The following is a 14,496-nucleotide window of genomic DNA, read 5'->3' as shown; positions in this document are numbered from 1 at the left end:
TTCTTCTTCGTCTTCAGTCGTCTTCGAATTCACCTTCGACTTCTCATTCTTCTTAATTTCCGGTTCTTGTTCTTGATCTACTTTTTTAACGGTTATATTTTCTTTATTGTACAAGCTAAGAATTCACTACTTGTTCTTGTTTCGCATCTTCTTCTTCTTCTTCTTCTTCTTCTTCTTCTTCTCCTCCTTCTTCTTCTACTCCTCCTTCTTGTGATCAACCAGTGGTACAGAATTAATAACACTGTACTATTTCAGCGTGGTAATTGCCCTACTCACTAATACAGCTGTGCACCATTTATTAAAACACTCTTATCTCAATTATACCATCTTGTGTTGTTGCCGAAATGGAAGAACACATAAAGAGCAATTCGACTGTGATGATTTATTAAGCCAGTAGTTATAGGTCACATAAATCTATTTAACTCATGTTAAAGCACAATATAACATAAGATAAAAATATCAGATATGAACAGAAATATGACTGGAGACAGAAAAAGGCTATCTATTCCTTCACCTGCAGCGAAACACGTCGTCAACTTAGATAAAAACAGATAAAGGAATGGCTAATTACGAAGTCACTTTTTTAGCGTTTCTTTAGTGAGACAATGTTCATTATGTTCATTTGTGTCACACTGAAAAAACAAATTGTTTTGTTGCCAAGAAACTTATTAACTTTTTTATAAAATACCTTGGGTTTTTTTTAATTGTTTTTTTTTTTTTTCCAGTTTATTCCACGGCGTTTTAATTTTGGTTTATAAAATTGTTTTGGTTCATGAAACTTACAAACACGTGCATGGGACATCCTCTTATTATAATGTAACATTCTATAATCTATGAAAATAACACCAAATTAGAACGTAATTCATTGAACAAAAGGGCGGTAAATTATAATAATTATCTTAAGAGGACGAAGTTATAAAGCGTTTTTCGTAAAGAAACATCAGGCAAGGGTACCAATCAAAAATACCTTTCCCATTTTCGTTCTGGCATCAAGTTGGTGTCGATCGCGAGTTGGTCAAACCAGAAAATACAAACACGCTATCAGTAATTCTGTAAAAATCATCCATAATTTGCTGGTACAAAACCATTAACATGTAGTCACTACGGCTTGATTTAAGAATGGGTTTGACATAAAATATCAGAAAATGAAATTGTTGTGATCTGTGAGAATCACCCGGCTATGAAAACCAATTTTTTGGAAACTTGAAAGTCGACAATATGTCAAAGTTTATCGCTTTTGACCATGAATAATTGCTTATAGCGCGGATGTTTCCGTTTTATGGAAGATGCTTAGGGCATATTTACGAGTTTTAAAGTGGTTTAACTAGAAGATAACTCAGTAAAGATATATAAATGAAAAGACAAGCTCACAAGCAAAACACCGTGAGCAAAATGTATTTTTAATTCAATGATGTAAGAAAAATCTTTTGCACCCAAGTTGTGGATTAAAGTAAACTTCTGGTAGAACATTTTGGGCGATTTTGAACTTCAAACTTACTGACTATTCAAGTTTTACGGAAATGAGTTTAAATGAAAAATTTTATCTAAATCTTTGAAAAGTCACACGAGTAAAGTATAAAGGATATATTTGGTTTTTAAAGATTTCAAAAACTACTCGAAATTTCTGTAGAGTTTTATTGTAAAAAAACTTCACCAATATATGATCTACTTCCTTTACTGATATTTGTTCTGGTTAGCCAAATATGCATAAACTGTGGTGTATATATTATTGCTACAGCTTTGGATGTATACATGAAAGGAATAAAAAAAAGGGAATAAAGAAAACAGAATTGGAATAATAAATAACGCACTAAGGCAGTTTTCAGTCGATTAGCTATGATAATAAAGCCAGGTCCACCAATCAGCTATCAGCTTTGATAAGGCCAAGAAACGATTACAAACCTATCAGAGGCCGGATTTCCGTTAATTTCAACCCCATCGGTTGGTCGCCTTGTTCAATATAAGTAGCTGAAACCTCTCGTAACTTCAGACAGAATCATCGGCGCGTCCAGTCATTCGAATACCTCGTTCCTCAACAACACAACGAACCAAATTCCACAGAAATGAAACTTCAAACTTACTGCCATTATATGGGGCTTTTTCTAACATTAGTTGTTGGGATGAACTGGTGCTTTGCAGGCGTTCATGGTGGAGCACTGAGAATGAAGCGTCGACCACCAACTCCGGATGAAACGCCCGGCGTTTCAGCGTGGCGTCAATGGTTTTCAGGGCGTAGGGAATTTCACAAAGACTCCGACACAAATTTAAAGGTACAGAAATTTTCAACGTCTTCATCAATTTTCGTTATTCTTTGTTTACTCTTTCGTTAATCTCAATTTTCAACACAAATAACAAAAACGTTTCGCTTGTTAGACCTTAATTTCATTGTTCTTTTGTAGATTTTAATTTAGGAAATCATTAGGAAGGATAAAAATGAAGATAACATCTTCTAATTCAATATACTACTCTATTATTTACCACATTCACCCCGAAGCAAAATACCTAAGTAAAATTCTTAAATTATTCGAACTCTTGAAAGCTGTCATTCTACTTTATGTAAAGAAAGGAAAGACCGACACAAACGTTATTTACCGTAAAAATATTCAGCAAGGAAGTCAAAACAACTTTTTTTTAAATAAACCTATCGACACACACAAAAAAAATCAATATAACGGTAAAGCCTGACCGTATTAGATTGTACAAAACATAGTTAAATATTTATGGCATTAAGAAAACTTGTATAATTTTGGAAAGGATTTTTTGAGGTAAATGTTTTCAAAACACTTTTTGGCGAGTTGAAAACAGGTGTGCAGGAAATGAATGTTTGGTGAAGAAAAGAACCATGGTCTGACGACAATATGGGGGCATATTGGGTCTCAAAACAAAAACAAATGCAATGTACTACTTTGAGTTTTGTATATTTAATAAAAGTAGAAAGGAAACTTGCGTAGAAATATGAATTAATGATTAAGAGGTAGGACTTCGTTAGTCACTAGGTTTTTTGCATTCGTATATTCATTTATTTATTCATATCATCATATTTTTTTTTGTTATTTTTATCAGTTTTTTCTTAAAGCTAATCTTAAATTACAGAATGTGGATGCAGATAATAGTGACGTTTTCTTAATAAAACAATTAAATGAATAAATAAATATACAATTAAAAAAACAAGCGAAAGTTATCTTTTAGAAACTTCCATAAAAGGAAAAAAGCCTTCAAATAAATTATTAGTAAATTCATAAGAAAGCGTTTCCAAGCGTTACATTTTTAATATATCCAAGATCTGTAAAGATACAGAGGAAATAAAGCTTTCTTTAGTGTTCTTCACAGAAGGAATTTCCTGGGAAACCCCGAAAAGTAGAACCACACTGTGCGAAAATACCGTTGTCAAGCATTGTTCGTGTCACACGCGTGAATCAGTATAGTTTTCGATTATATCTATAATCTTGATGATTAACACAAAACACGCGTCCTTTTGGCTAAGAAATAGAGTAATTCTAAGTTTTAGATTAAAAGAAATGATTTTTGAATGAATTTTAAATACATTCGATTGTTTTCTCCTTCAAAAACCGTCTTTAAAAAGAACGGATGAAGACACTGTAAGTACAGCTTTTAATCGACCGCGCAATAGACAATTTTAAAGCTTCCATTACCGTTATAAAATACGAAATGATCAAGAACAGAGTCACTATGATAAGTCGCAATGCTTTTTGAAAACGACAGCGTCTCTTTAGTTACTAGATGGAAAGAATCAGGATGTTTCTTGGAAGAGTAGCGCAGAAATGTTTAGGAATAATGACGTAAGTACTAAATTATAAGTGTGTTCTGTTAATCAAAATAAATAAATTTTTGAAAGTAAAAACAAAAGAACAGTATTTTTTTCTACCTCTGGGAAAGTTCTTCGCCTGGAAATAACAGAAACAGAAGGCATAATTAATTTTGAAGAGGGAAAAACTACCGAGTGTAAATTTGAGTAAAACTTGTAAAAAAGATTGAATACGAAATTAGAAAAAAAATTTAAAATTTACATTATCTATAGAAAGTAAAACAAAGAAATTATCAAAGTATAAATAAAAAAGAACCCGATCAGCAAACTTAGGAAAAACCGTTATTATTTACATAAGGATAAGTCTTTCGTCGTCTTGTTGTTCAGTGAGTCTTCGACGAACATTGAACAAGATTTACCAGTTCAAACGACAGGAAAAGTGCTTCTGAAAGGCACTCAATTTTTTATTGACAAAACTGACTTATGAATCATGCAGCTGATTGTCAAATTTCAAGAAGTTCGAAGGTTTACTGAATAACATTTATTAATTAAATTTACAGTAGAAGAAGAAAAAAACCCACCGAAAAATCTAGATCCGTTGTTTCGTCACAACTCGGACTAAGAACATGATATTTTAGGATAAAAATTTTTTTTAAAAGTTTTCTAAACCATGATTTAAGTTAGATCAATGTAATTGTTCAAATGAATCGAAAAAATCAGCTCCTGTACTGAGACAGGTAACCTCTAACGACTTACTTAAAAAAATCGCACTTGAATTTCCTTTCATGATAAGATGGAGAAATAATGTAATCGTGGATCAGTGACGCGATCAGTGAGGGATTAGCCAGGAATATCACGAAAACACGTGTAAAAGGATATGGTAGAATCTATTGATAAAGATACGAGATTTTATAATTCCGTAAAATTATGTTTAACATCAGACAGCAGTGGCGGATCCAGTGGGGGTCGAAGGGGTCCACGGAACCCCCTTGAAGGTTTGATCTTTTAGGTAATAGGAATATGTCTTATATAAATTTTAATAAAAAAATATTAGTAGGTTTGCGTTGGGTCGTGTTATTATAGCTTGGTCCGTTACTAGATAGTAAATTAGGTGATTAGAGCCAATTTTTTTGTCAAACATCGACTAAACAAAAGAGAATTATACACAGTTTAAGAAACGGAACCCCCCTTGGAAAAATCCTGGATCCGCCACTGGACAGCTGGTGATAAGCTCCCACATATCCCCACACGGCACACATGCCAACGAAGTTACATCCGACAACCATTACTGCTATCACGTCCCCGGTAATGTTCTTCGTGACTACTTAAATAGCTCTGTAAATGTCTTCCATTTTTGCTATCTTGATGGAGGATTAATCTCTTGCATTGTCAAGTCGGCGGTCTAGCTGACATCAAATGCTAGCTGAGCTTTCCAAATCCATCAGGTGCTAATCCGCCTGATTAGGCGACCACTATCAGTAACGATAATGAATACTCTCTTATTTGCTGGACGTATCGTCAGTATAAAGTCTATTAATTCTCTTAATAATGTTAATAATAATAATTTAATGACTTCTAAATCGCTATTTACATATGCTGACAGTGCTTTACAACAGGAATAAATCATATTACTATTAACAATAATCAACAATTGGTGTAAAAATATAAATTGAAACGAAAAAATATAAAAATTCCAATAAAATGACTCGTTATCAAAATGTGTTTTAATGTTCGCGCCTTATCGATTTAAGCTTATTACTTCAAATGAAGGTACGATTGTGGTCTTTTAAATCATTACTGTACATATTACGTTAATCAAAGAAGCGGTTTAGTGACTAGAATCATTGATATATATTTGAACCAAGGCTTTCTATTAGTTTGATTTGTTGGTAGAAGAAGCGCGCAATCATCGCGAGAATCAGGAAGTAATGAATTAACAACGGCTTCGAAATGGAAAGAAAAAATGATTCTTTGTGTTGGAAGTTTAAGCCGAATCATGACCTTCTGTCTTGATAATCCAAAATCATGATGAATAAGAACTATAAATAAAAAATGCTTAGAAGTATTCATAGTAAAATCACCAAACTTAAATAAATCAGGTTCTACCTCCGTCGACACATGGACTACAGTACATCACTGAAAATGCTAAGGGGAAAGCAGCTCAAAAAACGTTCATTACTTGATGGCAAGTTTTCAGTTAGAGAACACAGTGCGTAAATCTCACGCCATAAAATTCAGGAAATACATTCAATTGATTGGGAAAAATCTATTTCTACTTGCAAATTCTTATTTGACTGTTTTAGGATTCATAGAGGATTAAAATGATGCAGAATACGTTGCTACTCTAAATAATCTGTAAGTTCGATGTAAATTTGATTACATATATCGAGGAATGTTTAACTTTGTTGTGCGCTGAGATTTGACGCCTAAATTTTCAACAACAAACTACAAATATACATACAATTCAATGTATTAAATTATTTCAGTGAAGGGAAAGATTTTCCGAGCAAAATCATTTACAGCCATTTAGTATACTGAGACATTCAGAATTAGTGCGGTTTAAAGCAACTTCAAAGTAACTAACCTCGATTGATTAAAATCTGAATGGTGAATGACATTTTTTTTCAAAGAATATTTATCTTTGTAGCACTATTAACGTAGGTTTTCTGCACAATTCGTTCACGACAATGAATATTTAGTACTGCGACCATACAGACAATATTGACTTACTTTCTAAAGGAAATATGATGAATTGTACTGCATTAATTAAACATGTCTTTAATATCCGTTCACCACTATCGGAAAAGCCTTTTGTAACTAATCTCATAAAATGTTGGTTTTGTTTTTTGTAAAAATGCATTCAAATGTCTGGATGAATCAGACTGGATTGTGTTGCGCTAGAAATCCGCTTCGTGATAAAATCGAAGAACTATATCGTGTGCCTTTGATAGTGATGTTGTTTTTCTTGATATTAAAGTTCATTACACGTCAATGCTAACATGAATTGGAAAAAGCCGATGATATCTGTTTAAAATAGGCCAGCTCAGTGTATCGTACGGCAATATCAAAACGGTCTACATCGTAATCCTAGTCTATTTTCGTCACATTCAATGCCGCGTCATTGACGTATGGATGGGAATCTATTTTCTTTACAAGGCCCAGCACGATAGCTATATGTCGAAATTAAGGGAAATTTTGACTATGACAGGTAGATGATTTTGAAATGACAGTGATTGTAAATAAAATGCCAGTTCAACTCCTATTAATCGTACTTTCGTGTGAAAAAACGAGTGTTTTACTTTACTACAAGGGTCAACTCGAAATTCAGCGAGCTCTGTTGTCACTTGCTCTTCTGTAATAAGAGCGAGTGACAGAGCGATTTGAATGTTTTTTTTTTTCAGTTTTGTCGCCTGGTTGAGGATTTCCATTATATTTCTTGTCATGGTTTAACCTTTTATATCAACAGGACTTACATATCTTTCACCACCACAATCATCATTATCATCAAAGAATCGTCATCATCATCATCATCATCACCATCATCATTATCATTATCATCTTTTATCTTGGATAATTGATAGCTTGCTAAACATTTTCTAATGTGTTTTGTGTTCTAGAAAGACGAATTTAACCTTCCATGGTACGAAAACAAAGAAGACGAGGCAAGATTCCGAACAAGCTAAAATTGTAAATTTTATTTCCATCCACCGCGAATGATATAATAATACGTTAACTTAAAACACAATGTATTTTTAAATAAAATCAAATGCTAATAAGCAAAAAATGTAGCGCGATTTCTATTCTTGATATGTTGGCTCTCTGCGTTAAAATCAAGATGTCATGAAGTAGAATATAGATGAAAATAAAATGAACCCATTTCTGCATCCATGACTGGAGAAACTCTTGATTTCCACGCTTTGAAACGAGTATAGTTTTCTCCACAGGTAGCCCAATTGAGATACAGCGAAAGAGAATAATAATATTTGGAAAAAATCTCATCCATCGAATCTTTTCTTTTCGAGACCAAGGAAGTGTACCAAACAATACAAGCAAATGAAAAAATCAAGCAAAAATCAGTAAAATATTTTTTTTTGCACGCCTTCGTTTTCCTATAGAATTCAAATATGGCGTCCCATGAAGTTCTTTAAAACAATATTATTGGGCACCCTATGGTTCCTTCCTGTAAAGACACAGGAAGTCCAATGTAGAACCCAAGCTAGAAAATTTGATATTTGATCATGGATTGCGTTCAAAACAGTTAATAGTATGTTCGGATTTTTTTTTTTTTTTTTTTTTTTTTTTTTTGCTTGAAGATAAAAGTTTTACGACTTTTTTATTGTCACAGCTTTATTTGGCTGAATTTTACAGTTTTCAAACCGTGCACCAATCACAAGGACTCGTGATTTATGTATTTGCCTAACTCCATCTGGTGTCTTATCACTGCACAAACAAAATGCTTAAAGCAATATCAAATAAAATTTAAGTTCTAATTAACACATCGTTAAAATATTAATTTCATGGCAAATAACACAAACGATAAAAATCAAAAGACAACCAATGTTAAGAGTTTTAAATATCTAATGAAAATTTTGAGAACAAAATGATGTGACAAAGAGTAGATAATTCTATTGCGATATGGTGGGATTTGAACCCACGTTTGCCGACAGAAATTTGATCTTAATCCCAAAATATCAAAATTCATCCACATGAGATATGGCGCCGTGTGGACTTCGAACCTGATTGCTTTTTGGAGTTGACTGGGGGGCAAACAAGCGGTTGCTGGGGGGTAACTAGCGGATGCTAAGTCAAAACATATCAAAATAAGTCCTCAAACTATTGTATTTGACTATTTTCACGACATCAAACCAGAAAATAAGAGATCAAAACAACCTCCAGGATTCTACAAGCCTTCAAAAAAGAGCTATTACCGGAAGTGACGTCTATTGATAGCAACCTATTGACCTTATTCCTCTTGGTGCAATGTCATTCCCATTTTATGACCAGTATTGTTTTCAAGAGTATCATTTGTCGTTGTTTCATTTACACATAAGAAGGCACACGAATGTAGATAGAACTCAAACAAAGATTCTTAAACATCTCTCTAGGGAATGACACGTGATCCGAAATGAGTAAAAACTACCAATTAAGGAATGGATCATAAGTAGCGTGCATCCATCGAGTTATGGATGTACGCGGGAGGTTGCTAAGCACGAAGAAAAGCGTAAGAGTTGCACGACGCGAAGCGGAGTGCAACTCTAGCTTTTTTGAGTGCTTAAGCAACCTCCCAAGTGCATCCATAACTCGATGGACGCACAGCTACTTATGATCCATTGCTTTTATAATATAGTCAAGTCAACAAACAAGAAATAAATACAAATTATAGACTGTATTTGTTGATCATGCCCTAAATTCTCCTTACGCACCTTGAGTGAATGAAAAGCACAAAGGCGCCAAAAACAGAAAAACAGTCGTTTTGAAAATGGCAGCTTTACACTGAAGACAGTTATGACTACAATAATGGCAAAAATTTAGCTTACAAGTGAATCAAAGATGTCCAAAACTACGGAGAAAGTGATTTTCAACTGTAAGAAGTACATTTCAAATGTTGACATATCTTAGTACAGTAATGCCCGAGAAAATCAGTGAAAAACAAAGTGGCTGTCTTTGTTGTTGTTGACGATGTTCAAGTTTGTTATCGTACAATGACTTAGCAATGGAAATAATCTCGTACACGGATCAAAACTAACTGACTGAACTGGATTAATTTTCTCTGGGTAGTACGCTTTGTCGGCTTTCCCTCCCATGTAGAGCTTCAGAAAGTACTTCACTGCAGTTGTGAAGCTGCGAAGTAGATGGTGAGCAAGATATTTATAGTTAATTACTTTGGAAATACTTTTGTTGAATAAATACACGATAACAATATTTTTGTATTTATTTAATCATTGCTTAAAATCCTTTGAATGTAGACACCGACCGATCGATTTGTGGTTTGCTTTGTCTTTTTGGAGTGACGCTCTGACACAATCTTGTCCAGCTCACTGTTTGAAAGTGATGCAAATCTTGACGTATTATTACTAGGCTGATCAAATGACAACTCTATACTAAATGTCGGAGATTGATGAGTATTTTCGCTAGTTTTTTTCAATCATTTTCAGTTATCTTTTCTAGATAAATTGTCAGCAAAAAGATACAAAAAGTTTTTTTTTTCGCCGAAGCTAAAAAAGCTGACGTGAGCGTGCAACCCATGGGCAAATGGTTCATGCTTTTCAACCAATCAGATCGCGCGGATTTACTTGACTATATTATAAAACGAATTATTTCTGCTAAGGCCGATTTGCATTTGATGCAGAAACATGTTAGCTCAAAGGCACCAGAGGAGAGACTAGCCGGCCCCAAGACCGTATCTACAACTAATCCCTTGCACTATCTACCACTCAGGGGAGAATAATCTTTTTGAATTGATGGGTTGTTTTTAATGCTATTCTCATGATAATTTCCTGTGGCCTAGTGGTCAGTACTTGGATTGGCGACCTAAAACTTATACCGGCGCAGGCTTTTAATTTTTCTTTGGATATTTCCTGTTTTTCTTATTTGTTTTAAAGGTCCATGAATAGATATTAAATCGTTACTCTTTTTTTGTAATTTGCTTGCAATTCACCATCAATTCTTTGCCCAGTCTCCCAGCGGCAGACTAGTACCCAGTTTCCAATCCTTTTCTTTCAAGGACAATTTAATAGTGCCATTTCTTTGTTTGACGGTTGCGCCTGAGAATAGGACACTTGAATAAGACACTATTTCAGGGTTCAATAAAATTTACTGGTTAAAATGTTTTGCTTCTGTTACCCAGTTTGCGTGCGTAACGACAAATCTTCCGATCATCAAGCATTAGTCGTATACACTCAATTGAAGAATCGTTGTCGGGTTCAGAAACACAGAACATAGAAGCTGAGACCGAAATGGCACATGGGAGATGACATAATTATATTATAATTTATTCATTTGCGCCATCCATGCAATCGGTTTATAATGCCAAACGCGTATTAAAATCAGTGGATGATGCCACGGGTCGCCGGTCACAGCATGCATCTAATTAACGTACTTCCCATGTGCCATTTCGGTCTCAGCTTATATGTTCTATGTTTCTGAACCCGACAACGATTCTTCAATTGAGTGTATCAGTCGATTAAACTCAGTACCAACCCAGGATCACGGAATCAATTCAGCCAATAGGAAAGCATCAATATCTTGAAATTTTTTATAACGTTTAATAAAAATATCTTTTGCTTGGAGCAGTTTGCTTGAACGATACTGAGATATTAACCACTATAAAATAAAGATGTTATAGAAAGTATTGTTTAAGAAGAAGTATTTTGCAATAAGGCTAGCCGTTGTTGCATGGTGTACGTGCAACCTTTTTCTATAATAAATTGTTACTTACAAACCTATGAAAACGTACTAAGTACGTAGCGCTAACTAAAGAACTTTTGCACTATTTATTGATCCTTAGATTTATTACTTTTACAAGGTTTTATTGTGCGCACTATAACAAAAGATGCGTTTGAACAGATTAAAAACGTCGTTGCTGCGCGCGCATCAGCGTAATGCTTTCCACTTTTTCGTACGAAGAGCTTCTCTGCTTCGTTTCTACCCTTCGAATGACACTTACATAGTTGAGCCTCTCCATTTGCACGTGAAAAGTGCGGCAGGAAGTGATTGCTGGCCTAACAAAATATATAAAAACGTTTTGAGAGATTTTGGAAATGACAAGACACAACATCCCAGATTACAAAGTGCATTGTTAAAAGAGATGTGTTATTCGTAAGAAACCATACCAAGTCCGTCTCAGTTTGGCTAAGAGTCGATCATCTCCTGTCGGTTTTTTCGTTGTGTGCGCATTGCAAACATAGTAGAACCTCTCTTGGAGCGATGGATCAGTATCATTTAATTTACGGTCATTAACTGCTCTAAATTGTGATATTTTCGGCTCTCCTTGGGGGTAATACTTATCTCCTAATGAGAGTTTATGTTACGAATCCACCAACCGTATGCATCAAAATCGTTTTCGCATATGCTTTCTAGTCAAATTTGGGTTTTTAAAAGTAAGCCCGAAATATTGCTGGTTTTTTTTAGCTGCAAGTTGGGTGAATTTAACTAACGAAAATTTGTTCAATAGCCAAAAAGCAAATATTCATCTTATGCCGGAGGGTTTGTTATACCAAACAAACTCAACTCTCATGTCATGGTGAGTCCAGGAAGCAAACCCAAGACCCCAGAGGTGCTTTTGTAAGAATGTTTTTGATGTCAAATTATTGACAATTTCTTTTTACAAATGAAATGCTTCGAGAACATATTTTGCTCATGACTGTGCCGGATTTAGAATGTCTATTCAGAAAGCTTCAGGAAAGATTTTAAATTGGACCAAATAACGAAAAATTGATGGATAATAAACATCCTGAAGGTCTAAGAACTTGAACCCCCCAAAGCGATAATGCTAGATTCGCTTGCATACAAAAATAAAATGATTTCCCATAATATAATGGCTTGCGCAGGAAGTTTGGAAGTGTCCAAGTGCGCAATAGATTCCGATTTCTTTCTTTCAAGGGACGCTTTCTCTTTGAAGAGGTCCTTGAAGGTGATCGCGATGGAAATGAGACCGAGGGACTGACGTCACAATATTTAAAAACCAACCACGCCCTATTTCTATTGTTTGATGTCGGTTTGAATTCGATGGAAAACCTGTCCCGGGTTTTGAATTCAGCATTGATACTAACAGGGAAGAGCGGGGCTGTATTCAAAACCCGGGACAGGTTTTCCATTGAAATTCAAACCGACATCAAACATTAATTAGATCTAAACATCTGGTTGTAAAGTTATTAAATAAATAAATAAATAAACAAACAAACAAACAAACAAACAAACAAATAAATAAATAAATGAATGAATGAATGAATGAATGAATAAATAAAAAATAGGGCTTGGCTTGCCCTCGATCTTGAATTTCAATGCAAACCCTCGCCCTAGCGTTTTAACTTTTATATAAAACTAAAGTCACGCAATAGCACGCTATATAGGAGTAATGTCACACGATTATAAAGTTTGGATGGAAAGTAACCTCGTGTGATGTGACGGATGTAAATGTGTCATCACAAGATTATCACGATAGAGCTAACTTCGTATAGTGTGCATGGCCTGCCTAGCACACTAATACGATTGGATGAATAATGCGTTCGCGCGCTGTGATTGGTTTATTGGAAGTCGTGTCGTTGTCGTCTTTCGTGACGTTTCTCAGTCTAAGAAATTCATCCACGATGGAAAATGTTGCCTGCGCACAGTCGTAGTAATTATGAGCCCAGGCGCGAAAATCGTGTTTTTCTCCTTTTTAAAAGGCTAAATGACCGTTAACTGAGTTTATCTGCGCTTCCGAATGTCGTCATGCTTATCTTTGCGTCGCTTGTAAGAAGGTACAGCAAGTTATCCTTTCGTCTTTGGTATCCCCCTTGGCAATAAAAACGAAACAGTTGCCCCAAGCAATGACAAGGGTCATTTTACTTTATACAGCAATACTGAAATGGCTTCCCTTTGTTTTCTTTATGACATTCACAAGGGTACAAGGGCGAATCCAGCCAAACCTTCTTTTTTTGGGGGGGGGGGGGGGGCTAATTGAGTTAAGGGGGGGGGGGGCTAATTGAGTTTAGGGGGGGCTAATTGAATTTCTTCCGTCAACACAACGGAAAACAATATAAAAAAGTATCGTTTTTTTCTGCCCCCCCCCCCCCCCCCTGGATCCGTCCTTGATTCAACTATTCAACCAAAACTTGTAGGTTTGCCTGTTACAATCATTAGAGAGTTTAAGATTCTGTTTACGGCAAACGTGAAACGTCAGTTGACCATTAAAAAATTCTTTAAAATTAGTGAAAAGGAATCTGCAAAAATCTTCAAGTAGTAGATAAAAATAAGAATACTTGTCTTTGTCGGGAAGGTTTTCAAAAGGTTAAGTGAAATGTAGGGAAACGATGAAAACGTGGTCACGTTTGCCGTTTGCGGGAAGGAAAAAGGGGAATCTCAATCTGCCTATTATTCAAATGTTATCGAACCCTGCAACAACCTCTGGGCTGATCTAAGACAGGGCATGACTAACTTACAGATCGTAACCCTGAAACTAATTCTGGGAAGATGTAAGTCATGGCCAGCTCACAGATCGAAACCTGAAACAACCTCTTGGTTGATCCTAGTCAGGCACGGAAACTCTTAGATCCATGGAACCCCGAAAGAACCTCTGCACTGATCTAAGCAGACATGGCTAACTCACAGATCGAATGGAGCTTTCAGAAAAATAAAAACCGGAAAACGCGGAGGCGAAAACTTCTGGTAAACACTGAAGCACAACCAAACAAAAAGCGATTTGCAAATGGCATTTTTCAGTGAAATTTCACCGCTCTTAATTCTTATTAATCTTTTGTTGATTTTGCCCGGCTTAAGGGTGATGGCTGCGCTGAGATTAGATAGCGTAGCGCTAGCGGGCTCGATATAGTGCATGTCTATCTGATTATGAAATCTAGGAAATGCAAGCTATGTTTTTGATTTGATTTTTAATCATCCCTGATGAGAAAAAAAAGTTTCTCTCAGTCACGAAGACAAAGATCTCGCCAAGATGGTACCATCGACGAAAGACATGTCCGTAACATCTTTCCATTTCAGTAGACAAAACATGGTCGATTATTTTTGTGTAG

At 35.3% G+C, this 14,496-nt stretch overlaps 1 long non-coding RNA gene across 1 annotated transcript; it reads left to right on the top strand.

Moving 5' to 3' along the window:
• Positions 1-1,972: 1,972 nt before the first annotated feature.
• LOC116292624 (uncharacterized) lies at positions 1,973-7,650 on the top strand. The gene is made up of 2 exons (XR_004196686.2): positions 1,973-2,270; positions 7,384-7,650. It is a non-coding gene; the product is annotated as an uncharacterized LOC116292624 (long non-coding RNA).
• Positions 7,651-14,496: the final 6,846 nt, after the last annotated feature.

This window comes from Actinia tenebrosa, unplaced genomic scaffold (assembly GCF_029948245.1).
Source record: "Actinia tenebrosa isolate PJP-AT-01 unplaced genomic scaffold, QUT_ActTen_1.0 PGA_scaffold1__47_contigs__length_23844297, whole genome shotgun sequence".
NCBI classification, from domain to species: domain Eukaryota; kingdom Metazoa; phylum Cnidaria; class Anthozoa; order Actiniaria; family Actiniidae; genus Actinia; species Actinia tenebrosa.
The sequence above is the reverse complement of the archived record's forward strand: the minus strand, read 5'-3'. Positions and strand labels throughout refer to the sequence as shown.